The 13,126-nt window shown below is 38.3% G+C and overlaps 1 protein-coding gene across 3 annotated transcripts in view; it reads right to left on the reverse strand.

Moving 5' to 3' along the window:
• Positions 1 to 13,126, reverse strand: part of FUT9 (fucosyltransferase 9) — a 120,005-nt gene that overhangs the window by 18,846 nt on the left and 88,033 nt on the right. The window contains exon 1 of one of the 3 annotated variants that reach the window (XM_056344672.1): positions 4,513 to 4,661. The exons of the other annotated variants lie outside the window; for them this stretch is intronic. The gene's annotated coding sequence lies outside the window, so the exon portion shown is untranslated. Of the gene's footprint in view, positions 1 to 4,512; positions 4,662 to 13,126 lie in introns of those variants that run through there. 3 annotated transcript variants of the gene reach the window in all.

Genomic DNA, 13,126 nt, shown 5'->3' on the forward strand with positions numbered 1-13,126 from the left:
GAAGAATGTTCTCCACAGGCTGTTGACAGTACCTTGTATAAAGAAGATCAGCAGCTAGTGCAACGATTGTACTTCATTTTAAAAGACTCAAGCTATTAGTTATTTCTTAGCTTATTGTCTTCCATTTTACATTTGTTAAGAAGAGAAGGTAAATATTTGCAGTGTAAGTTAAAGCAGTTCATTCTGATGTTCAATTACTAGATTTTATTGCCATACATTATTCTACTTATAATAGAGCAAAAGTTCCATAATGAATTAATAACATTTTTACCACTCCAGTAACAATTTACTATATCTTGGAAATAAAATTTGCCAAGCAACTTTATTCCCATCTTAAGGCTTGCAGCCCATAGTCCTTCTCTGGTACAATCCTAGTGTATATCCTAAACCCAGGTATTTAAAAAGGGAAAAGAAATAGTTTTAATTTGTTCCTACTACATGAGGAAGACTATATAGCCATCTTTCTCAGGAAGTAACTGTCTAAGGAAAGTCAGCAGAGATAACTAGGACAAAATACAAGGAGAAAGAGAGAGAGAGCAAGAGAAATAAATTGGAAAAGGGTAAAAAAAAATGAGCTATATTTAAGGTCAACAGCACTCTTTAATTCTGTATTCTTCTGCTTTATGGACATCAGTGTAAAGAAAAATAATGTCAGGCAGCTACTTTTGCAGTCTGAATCTGTGCAGTTAACACAGCTTAGCAAGTGTGGGTAGGACTAATTTGATGACAAGAATGATGAGGGACCTAAACCCCTGGTTAATTAGCCTAACCCAAGTCCTAAGGAGACCCAAACCAGGAACAGGCGCTACTAGTAGGGACCAGGGGAAATGCTGGTATCTGGCTCCAAAACTGCAACCCTGAAAACCTCTTTTCATTTGTTTCTTAATGCTGGTCATGTTCAAACTCTCCCTGGCCCTCTGCCTTTCAGGCTCCTGTGTGCTTAGCAGCCTGGCGCCAGCACATCCCCAGAAGGGGCTCATTCTTCACAGGGAAGGTCCATTCAGAATAGATAAACTAGCTATTACCCCAGCTCTCAGCCTTAAGGATGTAGATGTACCCACAAAAGCAGACTCCATCATATATGCAATGGTAGGAATGCTTTTTGTTTGTCTAATTTTAATAGAAACAGGCATAGGTTGAAGCCCCTTTATGCAGCAATTGAAGGCATGACCTATTACATATGAATCCTACTTCAGCCTGAAGGGATTCAGACCCAGGTATTTCACTTCCCTTTAAGATTTCCTAGCTCCTAGGTCACAATGACTGTTGAATTCAAAACGTCTGAAGAGCTTCAGAATTAGAGACAATAATCCTTCCCTCCTCATTGGTGCCCTAGCCAGTAATCAAGAACTACTATTTTCCCTTGACCTCTTTCTGTCTCTTGCCTATTGACTCTGTAATTACTTATGCCCGGGGGCACATCTGCAGCAGTAGAAGTGGAGTCAGCTTCCTTCCCTGAGCAGTTTACAGCCCTATAAAGAAAAGGTGGCAGAGGTGGTTTGAAGCTCCTTTGTTAGAAATATTACGAAAACCTGTCTGTAATTTGAGTTAATCCTCCTCTGGCTGTGTTTCAAAAGGTGCAATTCCCTAATTTATTTTTAAAAGAAAAGGGCTAGGTCCCTGATCTCAAGGCGGGGTTCCCAGCTCTGAAGTCCAGGAGGGACTCGGTGAGGGATGGAGGAAGACAATCCCAGTCCTGCACTGGGCAGCCTCTTCCACTGCTTGTGCTGTGAGTCTCCATCCTTAGGTGCCGGACTAATTTCCTGCATGAGGCAGGTGGTCTGGGCACCCTAAGGAGGCTTTTGAGCTAACAGCCAGACATGCTTATGCTTGGCACACACGCTGGCTTTTGAGTGTGGCCTGTGCTCTGCATGATCCAGTGTGGTCAGATGTCACACAAAACCAAGATTGAACTACCACAAAGTCTCCCTCCCAGCCAAATTAAATGGAATTTCTGCTAGAATATATATATTTCATAAGTTCTCATGAAGGGAATGAAATCAAAAACAATAGTAATAGTAATAACGATGATAAGAAATCTTGATCTTGGTGACCAGCATCTTGGTCTGATGAAGGACAGCGCCATTTTGCCAGGGCAATTAGAGCCTGCTGGTGCCCCGACAAATCTCATATATGGGGCAGAGAACAAAGCAGCAGGAGGACTTCTTGGTTCTCCTGTCCATTTTACCTGAGTTTAGTTGAATGGAATTCAATCTGTGTTAATTTAAGTGTTAATCACTTTCTATCTCATAGACACCTATAGCAGGAGACTAATGACATTTTCCCTTCCTTTACCAAAATACTTTAAAATCTGCAAATTAAAAGTACCCTACAATGAAAAGAAAATGCTGCTCTAGTAATACCAATGTTTCCACTTCTGAACTGCCTTACTTAAAGAATCTTTTGGACTTTTACAAGCATTAATGAAGCTTTAATCGATCACTGCACAGTCAGAAGATTATTCCTGAAACTGCTTTATGCAGAGTAAAGGAGGGGTGGAAATCAAGTCCCAGAAAGAGAAAGTGATTTTCACAGTATCACAAAGATTTTAACAGATATTTGTCAATGATGACTTCAACTTACATAAAAAGAGTTGAGACTTTGGGAAGAATATTTTCATTCAAACAAATATCACCAGTAAGTAGTCATATAACGTTTATATTCAGATCAGATAGATTTTGCATGTGTTTTTCTTTCAAATCTCTGACAATGCATCGTAATCTTGATTGTAGTAAGTCAGTAAAGGGGAATGGAAGATTTAATGAGATTGCAGTCAATGACCTCCTGATCTGTACAATAAGAAAAAACACAACCCTTTTTCAGAACTGTATTTGAAACTGTTAGCAAAACTGGATTTGCTGAAAGCCAGGAAGTATCAGAAGTGAAATCTTGCTCACAGAAACACTGTAAAACCTACTAATTTCAGTATGGTTAGGGTTTTGTTCTTTCAGTTGATTGCAGCAACATTTAAGAAGTGAGACAGAGCTCAAAAGATATTCCTTTGTCATTAATTAGAAATTAAAAACCTAAGGCAACTCAGGAGACAGAAAGACCAGTGTAAGTCAGATCTCAGGGAATCTAAATGTTGGAACAGGTTGCAAATAATAAACACTCTCCCCATATATACACATATATACAGGCACACACCATCTGTAACCTTAGGAAAGATTTAATCACCTATTAAAAGTGTGTCTCAGTTTTCACATCTGCCGTATTTTATAAATATAAATATAATTATATACTCTTTTATATATATGCATATATATAGATACACACATATAACTTTTGTGATATTCAAAGCACACTTAATTCCTCAGTTTCCCTGAAATGTGTCTTATCAATTCTGCTCTGTATTTCTTTGTATCCATACCCTTATATACATCTGTGTGTATGTAGCATACACACGTGCACATATATGCTTATGAATATACAGGGAACTACTGCCCAGCCTGCTGGACGTGGACAGAGGCAGCGGTCCTAATGAGGTGTGCTGCAGCTTTGCAATGCAACAGGCGGCAGGGGCAGAAGGCAATGCAAAGTCTACTACTGCCATGCTGGCAAACAGGAGGGAGAGAAACAGCACATTGAATTCACTGAGGCACTGAGCTGTGGAGGGGTGAGTGGGAAGAGGATGCAGAAAGTGGAGATGGGGATTATTGTTATATGAGAAACAAAATCTTTTCCTTTCTCATATACCTTAACCCTTTTATTAGAGAGGACATGAAAGAAGGCATTGCTCTCAAGCAGTTCCTTCAGCAAGAAGAATAACAGCAGGCTGAATCCTGCAGTCCTGCAGATCATTTGCAGCATGAGGTGCATGAGACCTCTGTGTAAATGTCTGGAGATGGGAAAACTGCTTTAGACTTTTGGAAACACTCTGGCAAGGAGGAGAAGGCAGTCGTTCAGACTAGGATGCTGATAAGATCTCTCATGGAGGAATGGCATGGATTTACTTGAGTATCTGTCCTAATAAGCAAGTGAGCATGTTTATTGACATAGTTGGTATGAATAGAAAGCTTTCAAGATAAAGGATTCTTAAAATCCAATTTATTTTTCATTTGTATTCTGCCCCTTTTTGCATTTTCAGTGTCAGCAATGATTATCAATTTCATTTTTATTACCAGTAAGTTTCTTTCAAGTTTTCTGTGCTTTTAGGTTTTGAAGTCATGAATATGACAAATATGATAATTGTTTTCAACCAGCGATTTCTAGTGGATTAATTTTAACTGCCAGTACAGAGGTCTAAGATTTATGTGTGTGGTTTTTTTTAAAAAAAAAACAATAATATATTCTAAGGTTATTTTAGAATAAACTCTTTCAAAGATTTTCTCCACATATCTTCTGTTTATTTTCTAAGTTATTCTGTTCAGGTTCCTATGTCATGCCCAACACCTTAGCATCTGGTTTTGTTATTTATTGTTCTGAAATTATGCTCTATGATGCCAGATGGGAAGATAGAACTATAAGTAGAATATGTGGGAATTTATTCTGTTTAGACAATTCTATACTTACGGAGATGGTTGTTGTTGCTCCGTTCTGCCTGTGAGAATGAGAGGAGGATGACCTGAGTGCACACATCCAATTTGCTTCCTTAGCACTGCTGAGACTAACCGCCTGGCTGGGAAAATGTATCTTCAGCAAAACTCAGCTTCTGTGTAGGATCACTCTCTTACTGACCGGCTCCTGTTGCAGGACCTTGAGCAATAGAGACGGTTTCTTTTGCAGAGCTTTATTCGTCATGCAGACTGATTTACCACTAGAGAAAGTTTGGCCAAGACAGAACAAGGAAGGCATTGTATGAATATATAGGAAGGCGAGAGGAGATTTTGTAACTCAGTCTTTGGTGTTCATTATGGGATAATCAGCAGGTGGCAGCTAATGTGTGCTTATGTAATAGATAAATATACCATATGTAATATACCTATTAACTGAATGCATTTTGCTTCCTTTAAACAAATAGAACAAAAAATGTTTCTTTCAGAATGTTAGAAGCTAGAAATGTTCATTAGAAACCTGAGGTTGAAATGCTAGCTGTAAATAATTTCTACCTTATGTCAATCTTTTTGAGCACATATTTGAGGTGAGTTCATGTTTTTTTTTTCTTGGATGGTGAAGGACTGTCAAAGAGCCTGAAGATGTAGTTGCTGGTGGCAGCTGGCAGTGAAAAGGAAACCGTACATAGCATGTTTCAAAGTGGATGGCCCTTTATAAAGCATGAGAACCATTTCAGGCTGCTGTAGGAGCTCTGGCTGTTTTGGAAGCCCTGTTGCTGTATGCAGGTTGGGTTCATGCTGCAGGACCACAGGGTGGTCCAGCCCAGGAGCTAAATATCCTGAAGTTCTAGAGAAGTTTTGAAAGAAAGCTTCTGACTACTTCTTCTTGGGAAGAAAAATAGTTTGTGCATACCTAAATCTCTTTAATAAACGAACCACAGGCCAGTGAAAGTGAGCAGTCAGGGAATCCATTTCAGAATTGCAATATGGCTTCAAAGCAGATCACTAACGCAGATAATGACTAGAGCAACAAAGTCACAAGAATAATTAATCATGCTCGATTCTTTTTTTGCAGTCTCAGCAGTAAAATATGCCAAGACCTGGTACGTTCACCAAAGGAACAGAAACAACCCAACATATTAGCTGACGCCTAATGGTACATTAGCATAGTTAGCGTATCTGTGAGTTATTTGTGTGCTTGTCTCGTTCCTAGTGAGCTCCCAATGACACCTGTTATTAGTAATTGATAACAACAGATGAGGAGAAAATCTATGTTTGAAGATCAGAGGAAGAGTACTTTTAAAAAATTGAGTTACTTTGGATTTTGAGAGGTGTAACTACATGTGCAGAATACTTCTTCTATATTCAAAATAATGTAACTGCAAAATGTAGTTTTTGAGGTACTCATGAAATAGTTAGAGAATTCCTTACCATTGAAAGGAAGTCTTCCTGCTTTAAGCTGTTTGAATGCCAAGGAAGCATTTATTCAATGTCCATGGTGAAAGCATTTAAACAGAAAGAAAAATATTACTATAAGAGAACTTGTGGGCAATTGACAGATATTAGAATTTGACTGCACGTCTGTGTTATTTAAAATTATAACAAACCAAATGTGTGCAACCAGAAAAGCTGGTTTTGGATAGATGACCTTTACTTGCTGATGAAAGTAAAATGAAATAAATTATGTTTCAGCCTCTCTGAAACTGGTGCGTAATGCTGAACTGAAATGTAAGTATTTCACTAGGAGACTTCTAATAGTTTCTCAAAGATTTTGACTTTTTTTCCCCTCTAAATACAGAATAAAATACGATAATCTCCCAGGAGACTTCTGGAAAGATACTTTACATTGTCATTTTGTGCAGGGAAGCAAGACAGAGTTTTGCAGAGCTGATGGGTTGATAGTATGATTGCTCTACCTAGATTTATTTTTCCATTGGGATTTTACATCACTGTTTTATTTAACTGCTACATATAAGGGAAATTACATAAAAGGGATAGTGCTCAGGCAAATGTGGCACATAATTTAGCTTTGGAATAGCTTGATTTACAAAACCCAAGAAGAACAACAGAAATGTTTCCAATTCAATTATTGTTTGAAATGCAGAGAGAAGTTTTCTTATTGCTTTTACAAATTACTACAGTGTATATAAGCTGTTCTGTGCTAGGGGAGGACAAATTCAAATTTACTGGACAGTAACTATAAACTATGGCAGAAGTGACTTTTATTTTCATTGGACAAGGTGAATGAAGTACCCTTTGTTTCCTATTCTCTCTCATTGCATTGCTTCTCAAACTATTTTAGATTCTGGTACACTGGGCATAAAAGTGTAATTGGATGTACGAAAGTTCAAGAGCTAGGTCCCTGATCTCAAGGCGGGGTTCCCAGCTCTGAAGTCCAGGAGGGACTCGGTGAGGGATGGAGGAAGACAATCCCAGTCCTGCACTGGGCAGCCTCTTCCACTGCTTGTGCTGTGAGTCTCCATCCTTAGGTGCCGGACTAATTTCCTGCATGAGGCAGGTGGTCTGGGCACCCTAAGGAGGCTTTTGAGCTAACAGCCAGACATGCTTATGCTTGGCACACACGCTGGCTTTTGAGTGTGGCCTGTGCTCTGCATGATCCAGTGTGGTCAGATGTCACACAAAACCAAGATTGAACTACCACAAAGTCTCCCTCCCAGCCAAATTAAATGGAATTTCTGCTAGAATATATATATTTCATAAGTTCTCATGAAGGGAATGAAATCAAAAACAATAGTAATAGTAATAACGATGATAAGAAATCTTGATCTTGGTGACCAGCATCTTGGTCTGATGAAGGACAGCGCCATTTTGCCAGGGCAATTAGAGCCTGCTGGTGCCCCGACAAATCTCATATATGGGGCAGAGAACAAAGCAGCAGGAGGACTTCTTGGTTCTCCTGTCCATTTTACCTGAGTTTAGTTGAATGGAATTCAATCTGTGTTAATTTAAGTGTTAATCACTTTCTATCTCATAGACACCTATAGCAGGAGACTAATGACATTTTCCCTTCCTTTACCAAAATACTTTAAAATCTGCAAATTAAAAGTACCCTACAATGAAAAGAAAATGCTGCTCTAGTAATACCAATGTTTCCACTTCTGAACTGCCTTACTTAAAGAATCTTTTGGACTTTTACAAGCATTAATGAAGCTTTAATCGATCACTGCACAGTCAGAAGATTATTCCTGAAACTGCTTTATGCAGAGTAAAGGAGGGGTGGAAATCAAGTCCCAGAAAGAGAAAGTGATTTTCACAGTATCACAAAGATTTTAACAGATATTTGTCAATGATGACTTCAACTTACATAAAAAGAGTTGAGACTTTGGGAAGAATATTTTCATTCAAACAAATATCACCAGTAAGTAGTCATATAACGTTTATATTCAGATCAGATAGATTTTGCATGTGTTTTTCTTTCAAATCTCTGACAATGCATCGTAATCTTGATTGTAGTAAGTCAGTAAAGGGGAATGGAAGATTTAATGAGATTGCAGTCAATGACCTCCTGATCTGTACAATAAGAAAAAACACAACCCTTTTTCAGAACTGTATTTGAAACTGTTAGCAAAACTGGATTTGCTGAAAGCCAGGAAGTATCAGAAGTGAAATCTTGCTCACAGAAACACTGTAAAACCTACTAATTTCAGTATGGTTAGGGTTTTGTTCTTTCAGTTGATTGCAGCAACATTTAAGAAGTGAGACAGAGCTCAAAAGATATTCCTTTGTCATTAATTAGAAATTAAAAACCTAAGGCAACTCAGGAGACAGAAAGACCAGTGTAAGTCAGATCTCAGGGAATCTAAATGTTGGAACAGGTTGCAAATAATAAACACTCTCCCCATATATACACATATATACAGGCACACACCATCTGTAACCTTAGGAAAGATTTAATCACCTATTAAAAGTGTGTCTCAGTTTTCACATCTGCCGTATTTTATAAATATAAATATAATTATATACTCTTTTATATATATGCATATATATAGATACACACATATAACTTTTGTGATATTCAAAGCACACTTAATTCCTCAGTTTCCCTGAAATGTGTCTTATCAATTCTGCTCTGTATTTCTTTGTATCCATACCCTTATATACATCTGTGTGTATGTAGCATACACACGTGCACATATATGCTTATGAATATACAGGGAACTACTGCCCAGCCTGCTGGACGTGGACAGAGGCAGCGGTCCTAATGAGGTGTGCTGCAGCTTTGCAATGCAACAGGCGGCAGGGGCAGAAGGCAATGCAAAGTCTACTACTGCCATGCTGGCAAACAGGAGGGAGAGAAACAGCACATTGAATTCACTGAGGCACTGAGCTGTGGAGGGGTGAGTGGGAAGAGGATGCAGAAAGTGGAGATGGGGATTATTGTTATATGAGAAACAAAATCTTTTCCTTTCTCATATACCTTAACCCTTTTATTAGAGAGGACATGAAAGAAGGCATTGCTCTCAAGCAGTTCCTTCAGCAAGAAGAATAACAGCAGGCTGAATCCTGCAGTCCTGCAGATCATTTGCAGCATGAGGTGCATGAGACCTCTGTGTAAATGTCTGGAGATGGGAAAACTGCTTTAGACTTTTGGAAACACTCTGGCAAGGAGGAGAAGGCAGTCGTTCAGACTAGGATGCTGATAAGATCTCTCATGGAGGAATGGCATGGATTTACTTGAGTATCTGTCCTAATAAGCAAGTGAGCATGTTTATTGACATAGTTGGTATGAATAGAAAGCTTTCAAGATAAAGGATTCTTAAAATCCAATTTATTTTTCATTTGTATTCTGCCCCTTTTTGCATTTTCAGTGTCAGCAATGATTATCAATTTCATTTTTATTACCAGTAAGTTTCTTTCAAGTTTTCTGTGCTTTTAGGTTTTGAAGTCATGAATATGACAAATATGATAATTGTTTTCAACCAGCGATTTCTAGTGGATTAATTTTAACTGCCAGTACAGAGGTCTAAGATTTATGTGTGTGGTTTTTTTTAAAAAAAAAACAATAATATATTCTAAGGTTATTTTAGAATAAACTCTTTCAAAGATTTTCTCCACATATCTTCTGTTTATTTTCTAAGTTATTCTGTTCAGGTTCCTATGTCATGCCCAACACCTTAGCATCTGGTTTTGTTATTTATTGTTCTGAAATTATGCTCTATGATGCCAGATGGGAAGATAGAACTATAAGTAGAATATGTGGGAATTTATTCTGTTTAGACAATTCTATACTTACGGAGATGGTTGTTGTTGCTCCGTTCTGCCTGTGAGAATGAGAGGAGGATGACCTGAGTGCACACATCCAATTTGCTTCCTTAGCACTGCTGAGACTAACCGCCTGGCTGGGAAAATGTATCTTCAGCAAAACTCAGCTTCTGTGTAGGATCACTCTCTTACTGACCGGCTCCTGTTGCAGGACCTTGAGCAATAGAGACGGTTTCTTTTGCAGAGCTTTATTCGTCATGCAGACTGATTTACCACTAGAGAAAGTTTGGCCAAGACAGAACAAGGAAGGCATTGTATGAATATATAGGAAGGCGAGAGGAGATTTTGTAACTCAGTCTTTGGTGTTCATTATGGGATAATCAGCAGGTGGCAGCTAATGTGTGCTTATGTAATAGATAAATATACCATATGTAATATACCTATTAACTGAATGCATTTTGCTTCCTTTAAACAAATAGAACAAAAAATGTTTCTTTCAGAATGTTAGAAGCTAGAAATGTTCATTAGAAACCTGAGGTTGAAATGCTAGCTGTAAATAATTTCTACCTTATGTCAATCTTTTTGAGCACATATTTGAGGTGAGTTCATGTTTTTTTTTTCTTGGATGGTGAAGGACTGTCAAAGAGCCTGAAGATGTAGTTGCTGGTGGCAGCTGGCAGTGAAAAGGAAACCGTACATAGCATGTTTCAAAGTGGATGGCCCTTTATAAAGCATGAGAACCATTTCAGGCTGCTGTAGGAGCTCTGGCTGTTTTGGAAGCCCTGTTGCTGTATGCAGGTTGGGTTCATGCTGCAGGACCACAGGGTGGTCCAGCCCAGGAGCTAAATATCCTGAAGTTCTAGAGAAGTTTTGAAAGAAAGCTTCTGACTACTTCTTCTTGGGAAGAAAAATAGTTTGTGCATACCTAAATCTCTTTAATAAACGAACCACAGGCCAGTGAAAGTGAGCAGTCAGGGAATCCATTTCAGAATTGCAATATGGCTTCAAAGCAGATCACTAACGCAGATAATGACTAGAGCAACAAAGTCACAAGAATAATTAATCATGCTCGATTCTTTTTTTGCAGTCTCAGCAGTAAAATATGCCAAGACCTGGTACGTTCACCAAAGGAACAGAAACAACCCAACATATTAGCTGACGCCTAATGGTACATTAGCATAGTTAGCGTATCTGTGAGTTATTTGTGTGCTTGTCTCGTTCCTAGTGAGCTCCCAATGACACCTGTTATTAGTAATTGATAACAACAGATGAGGAGAAAATCTATGTTTGAAGATCAGAGGAAGAGTACTTTTAAAAAATTGAGTTACTTTGGATTTTGAGAGGTGTAACTACATGTGCAGAATACTTCTTCTATATTCAAAATAATGTAACTGCAAAATGTAGTTTTTGAGGTACTCATGAAATAGTTAGAGAATTCCTTACCATTGAAAGGAAGTCTTCCTGCTTTAAGCTGTTTGAATGCCAAGGAAGCATTTATTCAATGTCCATGGTGAAAGCATTTAAACAGAAAGAAAAATATTACTATAAGAGAACTTGTGGGCAATTGACAGATATTAGAATTTGACTGCACGTCTGTGTTATTTAAAATTATAACAAACCAAATGTGTGCAACCAGAAAAGCTGGTTTTGGATAGATGACCTTTACTTGCTGATGAAAGTAAAATGAAATAAATTATGTTTCAGCCTCTCTGAAACTGGTGCGTAATGCTGAACTGAAATGTAAGTATTTCACTAGGAGACTTCTAATAGTTTCTCAAAGATTTTGACTTTTTTTCCCCTCTAAATACAGAATAAAATACGATAATCTCCCAGGAGACTTCTGGAAAGATACTTTACATTGTCATTTTGTGCAGGGAAGCAAGACAGAGTTTTGCAGAGCTGATGGGTTGATAGTATGATTGCTCTACCTAGATTTATTTTTCCATTGGGATTTTACATCACTGTTTTATTTAACTGCTACATATAAGGGAAATTACATAAAAGGGATAGTGCTCAGGCAAATGTGGCACATAATTTAGCTTTGGAATAGCTTGATTTACAAAACCCAAGAAGAACAACAGAAATGTTTCCAATTCAATTATTGTTTGAAATGCAGAGAGAAGTTTTCTTATTGCTTTTACAAATTACTACAGTGTATATAAGCTGTTCTGTGCTAGGGGAGGACAAATTCAAATTTACTGGACAGTAACTATAAACTATGGCAGAAGTGACTTTTATTTTCATTGGACAAGGTGAATGAAGTACCCTTTGTTTCCTATTCTCTCTCATTGCATTGCTTCTCAAACTATTTTAGATTCTGGTACACTGGGCATAAAAGTGTAATTGGATGTACGAAAGTTCAAGAGCTAGGTCCCTGATCTCAAGGCGGGGTTCCCAGCTCTGAAGTCCAGGAGGGACTCGGTGAGGGATGGAGGAAGACAATCCCAGTCCTGCACTGGGCAGCCTCTTCCACTGCTTGTGCTGTGAGTCTCCATCCTTAGGTGCCGGACTAATTTCCTGCATGAGGCAGGTGGTCTGGGCACCCTAAGGAGGCTTTTGAGCTAACAGCCAGACATGCTTATGCTTGGCACACACGCTGGCTTTTGAGTGTGGCCTGTGCTCTGCATGATCCAGTGTGGTCAGATGTCACACAAAACCAAGATTGAACTACCACAAAGTCTCCCTCCCAGCCAAATTAAATGGAATTTCTGCTAGAATATATATATTTCATAAGTTCTCATGAAGGGAATGAAATCAAAAACAATAGTAATAGTAATAACGATGATAAGAAATCTTGATCTTGGTGACCAGCATCTTGGTCTGATGAAGGACAGCGCCATTTTGCCAGGGCAATTAGAGCCTGCTGGTGCCCCGACAAATCTCATATATGGGGCAGAGAACAAAGCAGCAGGAGGACTTCTTGGTTCTCCTGTCCATTTTACCTGAGTTTAGTTGAATGGAATTCAATCTGTGTTAATTTAAGTGTTAATCACTTTCTATCTCATAGACACCTATAGCAGGAGACTAATGACATTTTCCCTTCCTTTACCAAAATACTTTAAAATCTGCAAATTAAAAGTACCCTACAATGAAAAGAAAATGCTGCTCTAGTAATACCAATGTTTCCACTTCTGAACTGCCTTACTTAAAGAATCTTTTGGACTTTTACAAGCATTAATGAAGCTTTAATCGATCACTGCACAGTCAGAAGATTATTCCTGAAACTGCTTTATGCAGAGTAAAGGAGGGGTGGAAATCAAGTCCCAGAAAGAGAAAGTGATTTTCACAGTATCACAAAGATTTTAACAGATATTTGTCAATGATGACTTCAACTTACATCAGAAATTATGGTCACAAGATATCCATTGTCAGTTTGTCAAGACAAAAACTTACCTTAAGAGTGTCTGTTT

Source organism: Falco biarmicus, chromosome 6 (genome assembly GCF_023638135.1).
Source record: "Falco biarmicus isolate bFalBia1 chromosome 6, bFalBia1.pri, whole genome shotgun sequence".
NCBI classification, from domain to species: Eukaryota; Metazoa; Chordata; class Aves; order Falconiformes; family Falconidae; genus Falco; species Falco biarmicus.